This window comes from Tyto alba, unplaced genomic scaffold (assembly GCF_018691265.1).
Source record: "Tyto alba isolate M040663 unplaced genomic scaffold, T.alba_DEE_v4.0 Super-Scaffold_42, whole genome shotgun sequence".
In the NCBI taxonomy this organism is placed as follows: Eukaryota; Metazoa; Chordata; class Aves; order Strigiformes; family Tytonidae; genus Tyto; species Tyto alba.
The window spans coordinates 21,162,989-21,172,703 of NW_024881318.1; positions in this window are offsets into that span (position 1 = coordinate 21,162,989).

Consider the following 9,715-nt stretch of genomic DNA (forward strand, 5'->3'; position numbering starts at 1 on the left):
TATTTATGTCCTCAACTGGCAAGTTAAAGAGACAGTTTTTTGCCTTTGACAATCTAGTTTTTAACCCATGATAAGGGATCTCAAGGCATCATACCCATAACTTCTGCCTCCTTCTGGACTGAGAGCAATAAATATTACCCTTAGGGTTATCTTTTCCCACTGGTGAGCAAGAGGGATGGAGAAGCACCTTCTGAACAGATGGATATGCTGGTGACCAAATGATCCCACTGTACTGTGGAGTGATGATAAAGCTTTAACCCTCCCTTATGTAGAGAAAACTGGCAATGGAAGTGGATTTAAGTGGCAATATTCAGTTCTTAAGTGAAGGAATGGAGCAGAATTCATGTATTTCTGTTATATAGCCAGTTTATACCTATTAAAGGCCACAGAGATAAAGGCAGTTGTTCATCTGATAGCAATATTTAAGGAAAAAACTCAGATTCATACCATTCACATTATTATCCACAGGTTTCAGATGTGTTGTTAGAGTTGCTGGATAATCCACATACATTCACTGCAATTTGCTTTTTTTCCCATGTTTCTTGAACACTCTTGTAAGGACATAATTGAGCAAAGGAGCAGAATAGCCACCTTAAATATTACTCCACATCCCCAGTATGACAGGTCCAAAAAGGTCTCAATTGTGAATGTGGTTTCCCGAAAGGAAGCATAGAGAGAGAAGACTGCAGTACCCTGGAGAATATTGGTTTGAGATCATCAGTGAACGCAAGTAAGATAGGGTAGAATGATAGAAGTTACAGTAACATTTTTCAAAAATGGTGGAAAATCAGAAATGCCTTTCACTACATGGGGGAAATGTATTCAGTCCTAAGAGTAAGCAGAATATTTCACTGCGGCTAAATGAGGATACAAGCCACAAAATAGTTACATTAGAACAAGAGAAAATAAACAATGGTAAAAATTAGCAATGCATCCTTTTCCTGAAAAAAAAAGTATTAGGGTTAAATTAATTTTGCTGTTAATCTATCAAAGTCAATGAAGTTTTATCAAACTGTAATCTGGCTTGTTAGTACCATATAGATAGTCAAGAATAAGGACATTTTGAAGGCTACCCACATAGCTTCTGCATTCAAAGTCCATCTTTGTAACATGCTGAGAGTTATTTGGTGGGGGGACAGGTGATACACTATTTCTTTAACCTTTCAGAATTTCAGCTACATATAATTATATTTATTTACTCACTATTATATGGTCTTAGCTACACTTCAGTTGTAGGCTGAATTTTATGTATATCTAGTCATTCCATTCAATTCAGGAGATTAAGTTCAAGGGGAAAATAACTGTGACATTTTATTATTCTTTTGTTTATTTCCAAATATATTTGACCCAAACATTAGCCTCTTTATGTCTGGCTCTTTATAAAATCTTTGATCTCTCTATGGTGTAGACAGAGTATTGACTTTTTTGCTCCATGCAAACCTGAGTAGTGTTGCTAAACATTTTAGTCATGCTTACATAAAATCTCCCAGAAAGCCTAACCTGAGCCCCTTGAGTTCAGGTGATGCCTCTTCTCCCTGACCTCTTCTGCCAAACAAAGGAGAAGGGGGAGGGAACTCTTAAAGAAGTAATAACCACTTTATTTGAGCCTAACAGGAAAGTACCTCGTGTTTTAGGCAGTGAAATATGCACTGGCAACCCTAAAACATAAAGTGTGGGGAGAATTTTGTGAAAGGACCCTGCACATGTACATACATTACCTATAATAATGGGAACTGAACAGCATTCAGTGAAGATGCATATATTAGAATCTGGATGTAAATGAAGCACATTAATGGGAATAAAACAAACAGGAAAGAAAAAGGAGAGGAGAAGGATGGTAACAGAAAGACAAATGTCTGATTGCACATCTTGGACAATAACTCACTTACTAGGTAAAAGATACGAGTGATTTCAATAATCTCTTCAGGGCACAATTATCAACTGACAATTTGCTACAGGTACCACAGCAGTCCAAAGAGTTAAACAGCTCCAAAACTAACAAAATCAGTCAAATTCCCCCAATGAGCATAGTATTATTTGTCTGTGTAAACAGTCCTCTTATTTCTTAGGTTATGAGAGAGATGACTCTCATTAAGTCAATCATCATCAGCTGGGCTTGCCCAGCAAATAGGAGAAAGCAATCTACCATTATGTAGGCACCGGCTCTAGACTGAACTATTATCTTCAACACTCTGTAGCTCAAAACATAACTACGTAGATTGCTCATGTAATAACTGTGGCCAGCCAGTCATTTGCAGGGGCTATAGTTGCTGGCCTCAGAAGGCAGATAAATACATTAAATCTCTATTAGAGTAGTCCATCATAAAGTACAGTAAACTGAATACCCTGAGTTTTCTCTTAACACCTCTAAAGAGATATATGAATACCAGCCTGTGCTGTGGCATGGATGATATTGTCATTTCATCATTTGCATCTAGACCATAATGGTACCTCATTTATATCAGCTACTGAAAAAAGAACAATATAAATAAAGATAATCAGTGTATGTATAAGAATCACACTGATTGTAGAACTGCTGTTGTGGGTAACTGTATACTTTCATTGATTGCTCTTTAACATCCTGGGATGTTTAATACTGTGGCCCCTGCATGGTAACCTCACTTTATTAAGTACAAATAATTTCAACTGGACAAAAGCACAAGGCTACATCCAACTGTGATGGAACCTATGACATTCACATCTGAAATACTTCAGGGTAGATTTGTCTTAGGTTGTCAGAAGTTGGTGTATTGCTTGTCAAAGTGACTACAAAAAAGTTAATAACTGTGGTATTTTTTAAGGCAAACTGTTTTTCTTTAAGCAAGCAGAAGTAAACAGCTATTTTGCATAAAATTGCAGAGATCTATACTTTCAAAAATCACTTTTGTATCTGATACCAATGCACAGAAAACCTTCCCCAACATCTTCTTTGTTCACTCAGATACTTTTCTTGTTAAATAAAACACATATATAATCTCAATTAATCCCCCAAAACCCAAGCTCAGACCAGAATATTTATTTGTCTTCATGTTCATGATGATAACTCTTTCAAAGTGAAAGGTGTATTTTAAAACATCATTCATACTGAATTTCCCCTTGCTTGAGGAAATATCTCTACTGCAAAATGTGACACGAGCTGCTTTTCTTCATGGCATGTTTTTTTGTATGATTGTTTATCTTCCACAAGGAAACAATATAAACAGGTAGTTTGTTTTTTGCAAACTCCTTCTCAGCTGAAAGGAGCTAATAGGAAAAATGAAATAGAAAAATCACAATTAATTGTGTTTGAAGGAATTATTTTCATGTAGTAAAATTCTCTACTCTTTATTAAGCTATTGTTCACAGTATCTTATTTTCCTAAAAGAAGTAAAACCAGAGGACAAAGAATTAATCTAGCTTGAAATAATAGATATGAGGACTCAAATTACTGGATGACTGTAATTTACAAAGTTTGGCACCATGACATTATAGTGACTTCAAATATGTAGGTAGACAGCTAGATAGATATGATTAGAAAGAAGCAGTTCAAACCATTCTTATTGGATTTATTACTTCTGGCAAAACCAGTGCTCCTGGTTTTGAGACCTTAGAAGGCAGCATATGGGCAGCTTGACCTTCCAGATCAGGCAGATTAACAACATAGTATTTTCTACATAGTTAATGCTGAGGTTATGTTAATTACTTAACAGACTCTAACTTCCACAAATGACTTTTGTCGTTTTGACAAACAAGGGAATATGTCCAGTATGGAAAAGCTGTCAGGGACCTATCTGGCAAGTTATGCAATTAGGAAAAAAAAAATCTGTTTTCCAACCAGACCACTTGTGAAGTGTCAACCATCAGAGAAACTGAGTATTAATAAAATAAAGTCTGTGTTGCTCATTTCTAAACGTTGATGATAACTTCAAAGAGCCTGGAGTGCTCTTAATGAATTCAGTGAAAGCAAGGAGAGTTGGATCAAGATTTGCAGACTTGGAGGTCAAAAGTAAGCTCCTCAGTGGACTGGCATTCAAAAATACTGAGTATCTTTCTTAGCTGCACATGTGTTTCTATGGATGTGAATTATTTTTTTAAAAAACCAGAGCATTAATATTGGATCTCGAAAGAAAACAGAGTTTGGAAACAGTTAACGTTAATGATGGACTATCTCATCTACTATTGTGTAAAAATGGTCTATAAGAAGTCCAGTGTGGCTAGTTAAAAAAACCTGATTGATAGAATCTAAACTGGAGCTTTCTCTTGCATTTTTTTCCTGCAGTCTTCCAGATCTAATGCTGCTTTAATATACATTTCTGAATCTTATTGTGTCTGAACATGGTTAAAAGATTTTCAGAGTTAAAGACTGATAATAAAATAGTCATCCCTACACCTTGTACTAAAATACTACCTTATCACTGGGGTAAAAAAATTTTGGTTTGATTAAATTATAGTCATACACCAAACTGTCTAAAAAAAAAAGAAGACCCAAGTAAAATGATGATGAAAATGAAACATGGAAGAAAAAAAAAATTATGTAGTTTACAAAAATAAAATAATGTAAGAAAATTAAAATCAGTTGTCTTGTCTGTGGTCAGGGTACATGTGGAAGCTTTAACTGAAATGCTTGATACAAGATGATATTCCAAGATTTCCTGAATCATATTCTCACATTAAAATGCACATGGCCAATAGTTTGTTATAAACAGCATGCTTGATCAGGCCCAGTCCAGCCCTTCAGATACATTGATGGACATAAGGAAAAACTTCAGGATGAGACTTTTAGCTCTTTTGAATGTGGTTTTAGTCTGTTCTTCTGTACTGAGAACCTATCTATCCTTTGTGTGTTTCTGGAATTAAGGTAAATATGAAAAAAAATACACTCCAATAATGTTAAGGTGGATATATTCAGGGAATAAGCAGGCTTACATTCTGAGAGTACCACAGTACCACAGGAACATTACTTGCAAAATGCCATGAATGGAGGGCAATGTTATGCCAGTTCATAATCCAAAACAAAATATCAGAAACCCCTCAGCAGAATTACTTTACAACAGAAATTTACTAAGCCTTGATAACAGAGGGTTAACCTGCAGATCTTATGGTTTTATCACAAGTCTTGAAAGTTTTAGTGAGAATTCTGTACAGATTTCTGGGCTTACATTAATATATGAGTCTCAGTGTTCATTTCTTTTAATAAGCATGAATTCCTAGACTTATAGGAAGGTTATAGAAAGGCTTAAAAATACAATCTGAGTGCACTCTACTGATTTAGAATATTAAAAAATTTAACAAAAGGAATCAAAAGACAATATTTTTGAACATTTCATGATTTTGAGAGCCTTACCCAGAGTTTTAGAATCTTGAGGATAGCAACATTAGCATAGTAATTTTTTGCAATGTACTACATGTCAAAATACTTCCAGTTAAGAAAAGTAATTTTAAAACACTTAAAAATAATTATTTATATCATACCCATATAATTTGGGTATCATATAAAGTAGGAACTCAAACAATATTATGTGGAAAAATAATATATCTTTAGCACAAAAGCAGTTCTTCTATTTTATCCCTTAAAAAAGCATGATGTAAAACAGAAAATGTAATACAAATAACAAAATGATCACCCTTAACAGGAAGCCAAGGGGCTGCTCATCATAGGTTGATGATTGGAAGTGGGGGAAATTGTTTTCCCAATTCAGAAAATATTCCTTACAACTAGTAATATTTTTATATAAGCATAAGCTTGAGACTTGAGGGTAAGGAAGACAGAAATATCTATGGGAACAAAACTGGAGGGGTTATCCCACAGCATACAAGAGCAGTTAAGTAAGAACAGATCTGAATTGAGCAAAAAGTCTTAAACCCAAGTTTCCCTCATTACAGCTAAATGCTCTGATCACCAGCTATGTTGTTCATCTGCAACAGGAAAGGTCAGGGATTCTCTAAATAATTGAACAGAGACATTGGCCCAGAAAATTAGATGAGGTGATTCATTGGTCCAGTGATTGGGATATTCAGACTGGATATAGATGACCTAGTTTGTATTATGACTAAGGCAGTCAGTGAAGTCATTGAACCTGGAGCTCTGAAGCAACCACATGAGTCAGAGTATTGCAAACACTTCTGGAAGCCTCAAGAGGTGAGCAAAACTTACCACAACAACATGAGGCCAGGTCTGAAAAGACAGCAGCAGAATAACTGAGGGTTAGTGCTTATATGTGGGACACCAAGATTTAATGCCCATTTTGAATCCAAAGTTACAGGGGAGAGTTACCCAGTTTCTTAGGAGGTGTCTCTTTCCCCAGAATTACTATAGGATGATGTTCTTTGTATTAAATCTGTCATGAAGGATGTCTCAATCTATCCTACAAAAAGCTTTGATATTAACCGCTTCATATTTTCATGTTTTAAGAGAACCCTCTATTTCAAATATATATGCAAGAAGCTCCATTAAAAGCAGATACCTCTAAAACTTATAGGGAAGATGACAAACTCTAATGTAGTACTTAATTGTATTTCTTCTTATTATTGAACTAATAATGGCAAAAATTCCTAAATATGTGTTGAAGTGGTAAGAAGCCTGTTCACTGAATACATGGAGAGGGTCGTGGTATGTAAGTTCAAGAAAAAACACAAGCATTCTAGAAAGAAAGAAGGAAGAAATAATCATACCACTTAATCGAAAGAAGTGCTTATGCTAGCACATCCAGACTATAATGATAGTGCACTTTGAGACTAGTCATGGAAATGTCCAGATCACATTACTGTCAAAGTCAATAGTACAGCTGTGAATAGATCTAAACATAATACAACACAACAATCCAATAGACTTTTAAAAATGAATAAAGACATGGCTATAAGGTGCTCATATCTTGTTACTTCAGATCTCTTAAAACTACATTATAGCATAAAAATTGGATAAACTATGAAAGGTTCATATATTTAGTCCATTTTGCCAGTTACAAGCTTCTTCCTAATTGCTAATGAAAAAATTCAGAAGGGTGAATGGCTTCTTGTAGTGGGTAAAAACAGGAAAAGAGCAACAAGAAGGTCTTTCTGCTGAAAACAGTACTTCTTTTGTTGGTGTCAGTGGAAAAAAATAGTAAATAAAATATACATTTATACACAAATATAAATTGTAATATATGTATGTATGTATGTGTGTATATATACATATCTATGTTGAATTTTTTAGTGACAGTGACCGGAGTCAGACACTGTGAGGCTCAGAAGACCAGTGGAGATTTTGGAGCTCGGAGCAGCTGGATTCATCTGGTGAGGCCAGAGCAACCCAACAGCAACAAGAAGTAGTCATAGAAAACCCAGCTTTCAGCAATACTCAGCATAAGCAAACCTCAGTGACCGTGGGGAAGACTGCTTCTTTCCTTGCCTGGACAAGGTCTTTATTAATATTAACTTGGAAAAGAGCATTAATCTGTTTATTTAGGCTTGGGAACCATGAGTGGAACAACGAATTGGGTCAGAGAGAGTGAATATGTTTGTTTAAGCTTGCAAACTTTGTACTGTTACTGAAGGGTATGTGTGGTATTACTATTGATGAATCGAAGTGAAGGTTTGCACATTCAAATAATATGATGCTAGGCACAGTGGCAATTCCTGTGCTACCTCCTGCTGCTCAAAGAAAGTTTGAGCATGGATTCATCTCTGTGTCTTTAACCAACTGTATGGTTCTGTCACCTCACAATAAGTTTTCCTCATCTAGTGCTGATGCTTCTCTCATTTTTTCATGCAAATAGAAAAGAAACATAATTACAGTGTCAATTACAGATTTGCAGATTAATGGCAAAATGACAAAGCAAGGAGTAATAGAGATAAAATCTAGATAAGAGAGTTGAAAGCAAGCCAGAATGATTATAAAGGGATGCTTGACTTCCCTACAGTCTAGGGGTTTGTACACTCTCCTTGGAAATAGGAATCCAAAGTCAATTCTAAGGACAATTTTTATACCTCATTCAATGACTATTTGATGGAAAATACGTAAGTATCTGCTGGGCCATAGGCTAAGGCCAAGCTTTCCTTAGTCATTACAGTGGGATTTTGTTCACACAGAGGTTTGTTTTCGCAGCTCGGTTCAATGTTTTGCTCATGTGTTTGTTTATTTCTTCATCTAAAAGCAGAGAGGACCATTTTCAACAGAAGAGGTTGAGAATTCCTTTATTCTTTATCATTATAGGCTACAGTTATAGTGGTGATTTTTTTTTCTGAAGATCGAAAATGTAAGCTTGGATTTCCTGAGTCAGAGAAAACAGCTGAACACAGGTGTTCCTGGGTCCATGTTTTATCCACTGAATTATTGTACAATAAGTAGGAAGGATTTCCTCTTGCAGTGCAACTTCAAGGGAATGTGAATAGACAACCTTGCATTTTGTACAGAACCAAGCGAGGGAGAAGGTTGAAGCACAGACTGAGCCACACTGAGCCATTCTGAGCCCCTGAGATTCCCAAAGGAAGCACAAAGCAGTTCATTAGCTCTGATGAAGCACTGCACAAAATAAGAGGTAAGCCTTTCAGTCCTATTATGTTGACCAGCATAACCACTGCAGTATGGTACAGAAATCATGAAAAGCAATATACAATGTTAGATGTAACTGTCAGCTGACTCAGTGCAGCCATTTTAAACTCAAGTTCCAAGTTATAAATTCAAATATGCCAGAAAACTACCATAAACAATACTTAATCATGATAAATGCTATCACAATGCTACAAAGCAATGTTTGATGAAATGGATACCAAAGGACACAAGTTCCAAACTAGGTAGAGTTGGGTACTGCTGTAAGACCTTTATAAGCATCTCTTTGATGACTGCTAACTATTTTGACCATAAACGGAAAGCTCTTTCTTTGTTGGAAATTCAAAAGTAGCTGGTATTGTACTTCTGCTATCTTCAGTTGGAAATGAAACTCTGCTGTTCTTCCATTCAATGGTAAATAGCTTTGATTAATGTTGCTTCTTTTCTGAGGATGTTGAACTTGTTCTTACTTTTAAAACTTAAGAGGGTATAATTAAGCTATTTTAACTGCTTATTTTTAATTTATACTTCTAAAGGGCTTGATGACAAAGAGATTCACATCATGAATCCAGGATTATAACTTTTTTTACGATCAAGATTCTCAGGAATCTTGTTAGACATTGTCCATAGATGTGAAGGAGCTGTAAATGGAAATCAAAGATGTACCAAAATGAATATCAGTCACATAATTTGTTTGTGTGTCAGTGGTTACATAAGTCAGTGTGCCACACTACAGTGGTTAAATAGGCATTCCATTTTAAGGCTGAATGGACTTGTATTTTCAGTAATGCTTAGGTACGCAAGTGGTGCACTTGAGCCAGTTATACAAGTTTATAACAAAAAGATGGTTCATGCACCAGAGAGTTAATTACACATTACAAAATATGAGACACTAGGTAGATATAGGTACATGAGAATAAAAGTATAGAAAAGGAGAAACTCATCAGCATCATAAACTTTACCCACACTTTTTCCCTACTTCTTGTTAAGTTTTAGAAATTCCATCCCCATTATGCAGTAAATGCTGTCCTGGTTCGGGCTGGAATAGATTTAATGTTTCTTTTTGGTAGCTAGAATAATGCTGTGTTTTGGATTCAGCATGAGTTTTGGCATGAGAATAATGCTGATAGCACACTGAGATTTCAAGGACTCTCCAACTCCCCATGTTCTGCCTGTGTGCAAGTACACAAGAATCAGGAAGGGAAC